This window comes from Otolemur garnettii, unplaced genomic scaffold (assembly GCF_000181295.1).
Source record: "Otolemur garnettii isolate 467f Iridium unplaced genomic scaffold, OtoGar3 scaffold00003, whole genome shotgun sequence".
Lineage (NCBI taxonomy): Eukaryota > Metazoa > Chordata > Mammalia > Primates > Galagidae > Otolemur > Otolemur garnettii.
The window spans coordinates 37,401,789-37,413,026 of NW_003852398.1; the positions used below are offsets into that span (position 1 = coordinate 37,401,789).

The following is an 11,238-nucleotide window of genomic DNA, read 5'->3' on the forward strand; positions in this document are numbered from 1 at the left end:
AAAAAAAAAAAAAAAGAGAGAGAGAGAGAGAGAGAAAAGGTGAGGGGAATTGTCAACAACAAAACAAATAATAATAAAGAAAATCACAGCCTTCATCTGACTAAGAACTTTGGATTGGTGGGTAGGTACCACCTCACATATCTAGCTTTGTCTGTGGAAATGACTATTGAGAGGATGTAAGCTGGTGAGAGCTTTCAGGTATGCCAGGAGCAAAGCCTTAAATCAGAGCTGCACTGCCCATTCGTGCCACACTTGCCTCTGGGGAAATCCCCAGCAGCTGTGATATGGCTGGGTTCAATATTCTGCCCTAATGTGGTCTGACAGCAGCTAAAAGGCTGAAGTGGGGAGATACTAAGACTGAAAATCCCTCAGTGGAAACGTGATTTCTTGTTACTAACCTTTGTGTTCTGCATGTACCAGGGATTTGGGAAGTCTCAGGCAATACAATTATCTGATAGATTTTGAATCTCATTCATTAGCCATGGCAAGAGGCATCTCATCCTTCTCCTGCCTCCAGAGAGGGGCTGAACCCTCAGGCAGATGATGAGTCTGTCTGCTTCCTTTGTTTCTCTCATTAGACCTGTCCCTCTTCTTGTGCAGTAGCAATCAGGTTCTTCTCCCTCATGACCCAGCTTCTAAGTCCTAGGACTCACCTCCCTTCCTCTCTGTTCATCTATTAATACTAGCATCATCACAGAATCTCTCTGAAGGTGCCCCAAAGTCCCTCATGTTTTTACCTTTTACCTTCTGAATTCTAGGACTGACAATTTCTTCATTACAAAGGTGAAAGGATATATTCCTTCTCTTCCTTCCTAGGCTATGGGACTGAGAAGGCAGGTAGTCTGAGTCCAGCTGCTAGTCTATCCAAATTGCTACTTTTCCTAGCCCCTTCTCAGCTGCCAAAGCTTGCTATGGCACATAGACTAAGGGAACCACTAAGTTCCTCTAGGGAACCAAAAAAGCCAACACATTTAAAACTGTAAATAGACTTTACGAGATCATAGAGGAAAGCTCCAAGCCTTTTTAGTTTCTCCCAGCACACACAGACATACATATACACACACACACACACACACACACACACACACACACACCTTTCTTCCTCAACCCCCCTTAGGGAGATGTTAATGGAATTGTCCACTAAATGCAGCAGCTGCCAAAACCTACCAAGGACAGGACAGAGGGCCTGAACCCATTTATTCCAAACTGAAGCCCCCAACATCTACCTTAGGTTTTTATCTTTTCATTTCTAGATGTGCTTTGGCCAGGCTTCTGAATGCCAACTCTTAGTCTGAAAATCCACATGCTTCTATGGAATCCACACTGATTCCTTCCTGTCTACCAGCCATAAATCAGCACACATCTCCCAAAGCCCACCTCTGCCCTCAAAAATGTTAAAAAGCCCCAATTGTGGAATCTTTCTCTGTGGCAATTGTCTGTAATTTACCACAACGTCATAAAGTCTAAAAAGCCATTCTTCAGAAAACTGCCTATTTCTGAAGACCACTGAGGAGGCAGTTCCAATGTGAGTGGGACCACCCTTTTTTTTTTTTTTTAAACACAGGAATAATAAATTTACTATAAGAACTAGGCGGCGCCTGTGGCTCAGTGAGTAGGGTGTGGGCACTATATATCAAGGGTGGCGGGTTCGAACCCAGCCCCTGCTGAACTGCAACAAAAAAAATAGAAAAAAAATGTATTATAAGAACCACTGATGGGGTAGGGCACATAAAAAGGGGAACGTCTCATGACCAGAGGGCTGCTGACTGGCACCCAGAATGGCAGGCAACACAGGGAGGTGCCACGCTACCTCATGGCCCCATCCAGGCCAGAAGCCCACCCTCTGGAGTAGCACAAAGTACAGGAAGGATACTGGGCCTGAGGACATCACTCTTCCTCCTTCACAGTGGGACATGGCACTTGGACCCAAGAATGGCAGAGGAGTGCCAGGGACAGGTTCCCGATGCCCTTCCCTGGGCTCCTCTCAGTGCTGAGGCTTCTGCTTTCTGGCAGAAAGCAGACCACTGAGATCAGCATCAACAATCATTCCTACCTGGTTGAGAATAATCCTAAAGCATCAGCCAAGTACAATCTGGCAAATTGTAGGATCATGGCTTGGTCAAAGAGTGGAACTCTGGTTTAGCACAGTTCTACAGTTCTTGGTTCTTTCCACTTCTCCTAACTTTCTCTTTGACCTGTGATTGTGTGATTGTCAGAGAAGTCATTCCACAAACATCAACTGAATACCACTATGCACTAGGCAGCTCTTCTTGTTATACTCCTTAGGTTCATGGGAAGACTGCCTCCTCCTTGTGGTTCCCTAACACCTCCAGCTGATTCCCTAGCCACTTAACCAAAAGGCTTTTCAAACTAGGTGAGCTGATTTGATTTTTTTTCTTTCTTTTCTTTTTTTTTTTAACTGTAGAATTATCTCTCTATTTTGTGTAAAAACCTACAGTAATTTTGGGGGGCTATAATTAAGATTTAACAGCATTATAATTCTAATGAATAATTTAAGTATCCTCTTGAGATAAATATAACATTTTATAGATATTTTGGAACATTTTATAGATATTTAAGACTACAAATACATACTAGCCTACATCTAACACCAATGACTCATACTGTTTCTTTCTAATGAATTTACCATTACATTTCCAAAGTTCTGAAATGGCCAAAAGACCATAGAAAGATAATTCTTTAGGTGCCTACTTGATTTCTTTTCTTTTTTAATTATTATTATTATTTTTTTTTTGAGACAGAGCCTCATTCTGTGCCCTGGGTAGAATGCCCTAGCATCATAGCTAACAACAACCTCAAACTCTTGGGCTCAAGCAATCCCTTGCCTTGGCCTCCCAAGTAGCTGGAACTACAGGCACCTGCCACAATGCCCAGTTGGGTTTTTTCCTTCTATTTTTTTAGGAGAGATCAGTCTCATTTCCTGCTCAGGCTGGTCTCAAACTCCTGGGCTCAGGCAATACACCCACCTTGGCCTCCCAGAGTGCTAGGATTATAGGTGTGAGCCACCACTCTTGGACTGACTTTTTCTTATACTGAGCTTACCTTTCTTCACACGTGAGACTAGAAAATGCCATTCACAATTGACTGCTGAACTCATAATTTGTGTTTCTTAAGCAATTTCTGTCTTTCTTTCTTTCTTTTTTTTTTTTTTTGAGTCTATGTCGCCCTTGTTAGAGTGCTGTAGCATCACAGCTCACAGCAAACTCAAATTCCTGGGCTCAAGCGATTCTCTTGTCTCAGCCTCCCAGGGGCCTGCCACAATGCCTGGCTATTTTTTTGTTGCAGTTGTTATTGTTGTTTAGCAGGCCCAGACCTGGTTCGAACCAGCCGTCCTTGGTGCAGGTGGCTGGCACCATAACCACTGTGCTACAGGTGCTGAGCCATTTCTTAAGCAATTTCATTTGAATGAGTGATATGTATTCTACGAAGGGACAAGAAGACAATGTATGCTGTAATAGACATGTGTTCATCCTCAACTATCACTCCCTTAGGGGATCAGGTGGCTCTGGAATGGCAGGATTCTCGCTTCAATGTTAGGGTTAAGGCCATGACCTAGGCCTAACTCATTCAAATTACTCAACACCTCATGCATAGCAACCAGTTCAGAGAAGGATTTATAACTCAAATGAGAGCAATCACAGAACCACAGTCTGGGCTTTTGTAGGTGCTATGACAAAAATGCATATTCTGGAGCTGCCAGTAGCTCAGTGGGTAGGGCGCCAGCCACATACACTCAGGCTAGCAGGTTCAAACCTGGCCTGGGCCTGCTAAACAACAATGACAACTGCAACAACAAAAAAAATAGCCAGGTTGTAGCAGGCACCTGTAGTCACTGCTACTTGGGAGGTTGGGGCAAGAGAAATCATTTGAGCCCAAGAGGTTAAAGTTGCTATAAACTGTGATGCCACGGCACTCTACCAAGGGTGACTCTGTCTCAAAAAAAAAAAAAGAGAGAGAAAAAGAAAAATGTATATTCTTTCTCTTTCATAGATAGTGAGTTCTAAGGGTAACACTGGTTTAAGGCTACTGGTAACCATCTGGTTGTCATGCATAGAGAGTCTGTGTAAGAAGGAAACAAAGGAGGAGCAAGCCAAGTTACAGAGATATTCTGTACCTTGATGCATCCTTTGAACTTAAGGATCTAGTCTTTCTAAAGCCATCCTACCCTTTGCTAGAGAAATACTAGAAGAAAAGACCTTCTTTCTGGGAAAAGGTCTTTATACTGCCACTATTTTATTCCTTCCCCCAAAATATATTGGGAGATAGGCTAGTATGGGTAACAGTTGTCCAAAATTCTCTTTTTCATCTCTAAATCTAAATATAAGATTCCAGATCTCTTGAGAACAAGGATCAGGAGGCCCTCTTAGTCTAGAAATAGTCAAACAAGTACTTGCTAAAGAGGTTAGGGATATTTGAGGTATGTCCCTAGGTCTTTGTCAATACCTTGATAAACATACACCGTGCCCTCTGGTTTACTTTCCCTGTATTACTATTCCCAATCAAAATAGGTTGACCGAAGTATGATTCAGAAGCATGGCAGGAAAGGGTTCTCTTGCCCCTTGGCCAACATCATTCTTCCCTATTCTGGCTGCTAGTGGGAGGGCTGCTCGTCTTTCAGCATAACAGTGTGGTGAAGTTAAGCTCGAATAGGTGACCAGAAGCAAGAAAGAATTGTCTTGCAGAGGCTTTTTTTTTTTTTTTTTTTTTGAGACAGAGCCTCAAGCCGTTCCCCTGGGTAGAGTGCCCTGGCTTTACAGCTTACAGCAACCTCCAACTCCTAGGCTCAAGCGAGTCTCCTGCCTCCGCCTCCCAAGTAGCTGGGACCACAGGCGCCCGCCACAACGCCTGGCTATTTTTTGGTTGCAGCCGTCATTGTTGTTTTGGCGGGTCCAGGCTGGGGATTTGAACCCGCCACCCTAGGTGTACGTGGCTGGCGCCTTAGCCAGTTGAGCTATAGGCGCCGAGCCAGAGGCTTTTTTTTTTTAATGGAAGAATTCATCCTTATCTCCTCAAGATGGAGCCAGACCCAATCTCACAGGCCCTAATGTTAAAGCCTGGACTGAGAGAGGAAAGCAGTGGGGGAAAAAAGAAAAGGAAAGAAAAGAGGAAAGGTAAATCGAAGGGAGCTATTACAAAAAGAGTAAAAAAACAAACCCCCAAGAACAAAATAACATTATAAAGAAGCCAAGAGGCTGAGTCAAACACAGCAGAAGGGTGACAAGACCTGAGTTCCGAAGGCTTTCATCAGAGCAGGCAGTGCCTGGGCAGGTGCCAGACTACTTCTTTCAGAGCACTCTGGACCCTGCTCAGAAGAGTGTGACACTCCAAACACAGCTGGCTCCCAATCAGAGCACAGACCTACCTGAATGACTCTGCTGTTTAGTTATGGCTCAAGAGTTTTTGCAGTCAAGGTGCTTCCTTTATTGGTTAAAACCATGGAACTTCAGCCTGTGGCTCTGTGCTAACAAGGCTATTTACACCCTTGCTAGCACAGCTGTCTGCCAGATGCCTGTTGAAGGAGCCATCTATTGCTAGAACACACTCCCCCCTGATCTTCCTTCTCAGTGGGCCTTTGTTGTTCTATGCTTTTTGGACTTGGGAATGAGGCTACTGTTTGCCATGCTCATTGTCACTGGGTGTTATTTATCAACACTATACTTAAGAAGTTTGCTACAGTCATCCGGTTTGCTCAATACTCTGCCACTTAAGGAGGTGGCTGTCATAGGTCAAGGTCTCTGGAAGCAGAGCCTGAGGTAGGATTCTGGCCACATGATTTATTGAGGTATGGGTTCAAAAGTAAGAGAATGAAGGAAGTAGGAAAGGGCAGGAAGAAGGATGTGGTTGCATCTTTGTTTGGCCTCAGCCTGATACCATGGGGGTACTCAGGAGCATCAATAGCACCAAAGAATTGATCCTTCCTTGAGGTAAAGGAGCTGGCCTTTGTACACTCTTAATGAGAGCTACAGAAGGGTATTGGGGGCCATCCACTAGAAACAATTTTCTGTAGAAGGGGATGTCTGTAAGTCACTGGAACCCAATAAAGCAGCTGAGGGATAGATACACTGTCATGGTAAAAGGGATCTGGGCAGGGTACCAATAGCATCTACTATAGCTATGCATTAGTCCACTGGGCTGATATAACACAATACCTTAGGCTACATGGCTTAAACAACAGAAATTTATTTTCTCACAGTTCTGAGGCCTAGAATCCTAAAATGGACATGGGGTGAAAGGGGGGTGGGAGGAGGAAGGCGAGCAAGAGGGAGAGCGTGCATTCAAGAGAGTCCTCTGGTATCTCTTCCTATCAGGGCACTAATACTGATCATGAGAACCCCACCCACATAACTTCACCTTAATCTGATCCCCTCCCCAAAGACTAATTTCTGAATACCATCACATTGGGGGTCAGGGCTTCAACATATGAATTTTAAAGCTACACAATTCAATAGCAGCTACCATTTGTAAACAGAGAAAACAGACAAGAGTCAGCTAGATTTGTTCTATGAGAATTCTTTCCTCACCAGTTTTCCTTACACCTAAATTCTTCTGAGAAGCCCATTTGTTGACTGATGCAGAAGAAATAAGTTTAACCCCAACTAGCTGAGCCAGGCCTAGGATCTCCCAACAGTTCTTCTTTTCTGTGTCTCAGCAAATGTTGCTTCTTGATCCAGGAAAATCAGGCTGTGATTGTTTGCAAGCCTCAGTACTTGGTATGTATTCTGTAGGTGACAGCTGAGGTGTCTGTGTGCACTCCTACCCAGCTCTGGCTTTGAAGCATGGAAGCATAGCCATTAACATTCTCTTCAGCCCACAGACAGTTCTCCTCAGCCCCTGTTAGTCTCATTTTCTTCCCTCCTGATTTTTTCATCAAGAGAAGTAGCTTGCTTGTTCCTACAACCTTTTTTTCTCTTCAAAGAGCTCTGATCCCCAAGGAGGCCTGTGGCCAGACACCCCTGGATTCCCAATGAAGAAGAGACGGTGCCATCTACTGTGCAGCTAAGAACCCAAGCACCCATTGCTCCCTTCATAGTCACCTTCAGGATTGAGCAAAGGACTAGCCAAGAGGACCACTTGACTTCCTGGGCATTCTGCAGCCAGTTAGGCCTAGGGTTATGAAGACTGTCCTGCTGTGAGTCCCCTAGTTCACCCCTACTTCTGACTTTGAGCTATTTAAATAGAGGGAGTCAGAGGGGAGAGTTATAGGCCCTGCCTTCAGAGAGCAGGAATCCATCTACTGCCCCATCTCTATTCTGAAGCTATAAGAGGAGGTAGGAAGGACTCTCTATTTCATAGAAGGCCTCCTGTAGGATGGAGAAGGGCAGGGGAAACTTCTCAGAGTACCAGTTGCATTTCTGAGCTGTCTAACCAGTGGTGTGGCAGGTACTTAGAAAATAGGAATAGCTCTCACTTGCTGGGGCTCAGAGGGATGGGCTGGAGCAGCTTGGGGCCCTACATGGGCAGAGCATTAAAAGAAAAAGGAAAACAGGGCAGCACCTGTGGTTCAAAGGGTAGGGCACCGGCCCCATATACCAGAGGTAGTGGGTTTGAGCCTAGCCCTGGCCAAAAACTGTAAGTAAAAAAAAAAAAAGAAAAAAGGAAGATGTAATCTCAGGGTATTTTTAAAGCACCAAGGTACATTTCTTCAGCAGTGTATGGATTTTATTAAGAGGGGCTCCATTGCTTGCAATTCACACAAAGAAGAGTGAGTCAGGCAGATCGTAATCCAGCTTCATTGTCCAAACTTTCCCCTCAAGGCTGCCCTTTCTCACCAAGAGCCGCTGAATCCCAGGGCTTTTTTAATCCCTGTGTCCTGATTAAGATTTTCTGGGGTCGGGCGGCTCCTGTGGCTCAGTGAGTAGGGCGCCAGCCCCATATACTGAGGGTGGCAGGTTCAAACCCGGCCTTGGCTGAACTGCAACCAAAAAATAGCCGGGCGTTGTGGCGGGCACCTGTAGTCCCAGCTACTCAGGAGGCTGAGGCAAGAGAATCACCTATGCCCAGGAGTTGGAGGTTGCTGTGAGCTATATCATGCCATGGCACTCTACCAAGGGCAACAAAGTGAGACTCTGTCTCTACAAAAAAAAAAGATTTTCTGGGGTGAGGGATTCAGGTCATAGTCATGCCAAATCCCTCCAGGGCTTGATTTTGTTATCTCAACATCTTTCCTTCTCCTATGCCCTACAATTGTCTTAGGCATACAACACTCTGTACAACTGCTACTGCAGCAATTCTAGAGAGACACATGAAAATAACCTCCCCAGGATCGTATTTTACCAAACTCCTGTGCAGACAGGACAACAGTTATGGCAATGGGGTGCAATTATTTTTATTCATTTCCCTGTCCCCTCTGGCTGCAGAGCTAGGCCCAGCAATACCCTGCACACCAGCACAGGTGGCCCAGAAGCACACAGAGAAGGATTGCTACTCCATCTGCTGGCTGGACTACAGCTTCCAGTCAGAGCCTTTGAATTCCTTGCAAGGCAGGCTCTGGATCTGAAGTGAGAAACCAAGATGTCGTTTCATCAGGATAAAGTAAAGATATTCAGCCATTTTGTCAAAGGTGATGACATCTACCCCTCCCAAATTAACACAGACACAGACACAAGTAGAGTGGGAAAAAAGAGCCAAGATTACCAATATCTCTAAAAGGAGCTGGGGATAAAAGCCCAGCAGCTGCCAGCTCTGCTCTGGGTCAGCATTGCTTTGAGGTTATGACATAGATGAGCATACAAGAAGAGGATGACTCGGAACCAAGGTGGGGGTGGGAGGAGTTAGGGTAGGATTTAGAAAAACACTGATGAAATTAGCATATTTTTCTTTTCATCAAGACATTCATCTTTACTTGTCTTCTTTAGAAAATAGGCTTCCGGCTTGGCGCCTATAGCTCAACCGGCTAAGGCGCCCACCACGTACACCTAAGGTGGTGGGTTCGAATCCCCAGCCCGGACCCGCCAAACAACGATGGCTGCAACCAAAAAATAGCCGGGCGTTGTGGCGGGCGCCTGTGGTCCCAGCTACTTGGGAGGTGGAGGCAGGAGACTCGCTTGAGCCCAGGAGTTGGAGGTTGCTGTGAGCTGTAATGCCACGGCACTCTGCCCAGGGGGACAGCTTGAGGCTCTGTCTCAAAAAAAAAAAAAAAAAAAAAAGAAAGAAAGAAAATAGGCTTCCTCTGGAGATTATCTAACTATTCCTCCAGGCCTCTGGTCCATCCAGAGCCATCTTTATGCTCACAATTTCCTATCTTTATTAAGGCAAGGACAAGATGGAGATCCATTTTATAGATGAGGACAATTAAGCTTCCTTGACAGAAGAAAGAAGAACAGTATTACTTACCTCACTCAGAAATTAGTTCCTCGGTTTCTGAAATCCTTATTTATAATAGTAATTACACGGTAGTATTTGGGAATTTTGACAGAGGCTCCAACATGTAGTATCCATGTCATACCAAAGTGAGGTGCCAGCAAAGATGCACATTTTTTTTTTTTTTTGGTAGAGACAGAGTTTCACTTTATTGCCCTTGGTAGAGTGCTATGGAGTCACACAGCTCACAGCAACCTCCAACTCCTGGGCTTACTTGATTCCCTTGCCTCAGCCTCCCAAGTAGCTGGGCCTACAGGCACCCGCCACAACACCCTGCTATTTTTTTGTTGCTGGGGCTGGGTTTGAACCTGCTACCCTCAGTATATGGGGCCAGTGCCCCGCCAACTGAGCCACAGGCTGCCCAAAGATGCACATTTTCATAGAAAAGAGTTGAATATCGGTTATGGAACTCTAAAATTTTCACCCATATCAATGGTAAAAAGAAGTTGTTGGATATTAAGAGAATATTTCTGAAAAGGATTTATTTGGTGGGAAGTATTGGTATGTGATGGGTAACTCCCTCCACAGAAGGGGGGGGGTGCCTGTATTTCACTATAAGCCTAATGAGAAGAGGTTGAAGGGGACCACTCAAGCTTGCTATGCATCTCCTGTAGTTAGTAGGGAAGAGCAGACTAATTTTTGCCCCAGCCCAAGAAATGTAGGGGCCACCATATGTGCTACCAGCTGATTTGTGACACTGGGATTTGTTCAGAGCTTGTGTGGGCAAAGGCCTGTTTCACACAGACCCAATGTATACCACGTGCATGGGAGCATGGCTTAGAGAGCCTCTTAGATCCTGCCCAGTAGGAACGTCAGAGGGCAAATAGGCTTGAGCAGAAGAGAAATTGGAAATGGACTGTTGAGGTATTAGGAGCCTAGAGGGAGAAAGCAACTGACAGAGGAGAGTGTACTTGCCTAGGCCTCAGGAACTGCAGCAGTGTGTGAGTATGTGTGTGTGTACATGGGGAGGGGGAGTACAGATCTCTTAAGAACCCACAAAAGTACCCCAGAGAAAGCTAGATTTAAACACTGGCTATGCCTGGAGAGTGCAAAGCCAGTTTGGACAACATGAGACAAGTACCATCTCTTACTTTGTTGTACTCTAATTCTAGGAGAGTCAGAAGCTTCAGGAGAGAAAGAAAGACCACATCCCCTCTTCTCATGGGCAGCAGGCTCCAGATTGGGGAGAACAAATAGCTAAATCTTGAAAAAAATTGTAAACATTGATAATACCCAGCTGCACATTTTAAGTGTTTAATTGAAATCATGGTTTACTATATAAAATAACTGTAGGGTTTCCTAATACCACCAAGGATCCAGAAAAAATATTTTTGTCCAGGAACAGGATTAGGACAATCACTACTAAGCAAAGGTTTATTTTGTTTTGTTTGTTTTTTTGAGACAGAGTCTCACATTGTCACCCTGGGTAAAGTGCTGTAGCGTCATAGCTCACAGCACCCTCAAACTCTTGGGCTCAAAGTGATCCTCTTGCCTCAGCCTCCCAAGTAACTGAGACTACAGGCACCTGCCACAGTACCTGTCTATTTTTAGAGACAGGATCTTACTCTGACTCCGGTTGGTCTCGAACTCCTGAGCTCAGGCGATCCACCTGCCTCAGCCTCCCAGAGTGCTAAGATTACAGGCATGAGCCACCATGCTTAGGCCTACTAAGCAGATTTAAAGAAACAGTGGTAGCAAAAAACAAAGTTTATGTTATGATTACACCCCATGAGTTCTGCTTATTCTTAAACCTTTCTTTAAAAAGTAACACAAATGGCTCGGCACCTATAGCTCAACCGGCTAAGGCGCCAGCCACGTATACCTAAGGTGGCGGGTTCGAATCCCCAGCCCGGACCC

General features: G+C 45.1%; 2 pseudogenes; both read right to left on the bottom strand.

Annotated features, from left to right (window-relative positions):
- The window catches only part of LOC100962822, a 45,450-nt pseudogene that overhangs the window by 20,484 nt on the left and 13,728 nt on the right, over nucleotides 1-11,238 (bottom strand).
- LOC111727221 lies at nucleotides 2,623-2,711 on the bottom strand (annotated as a pseudogene).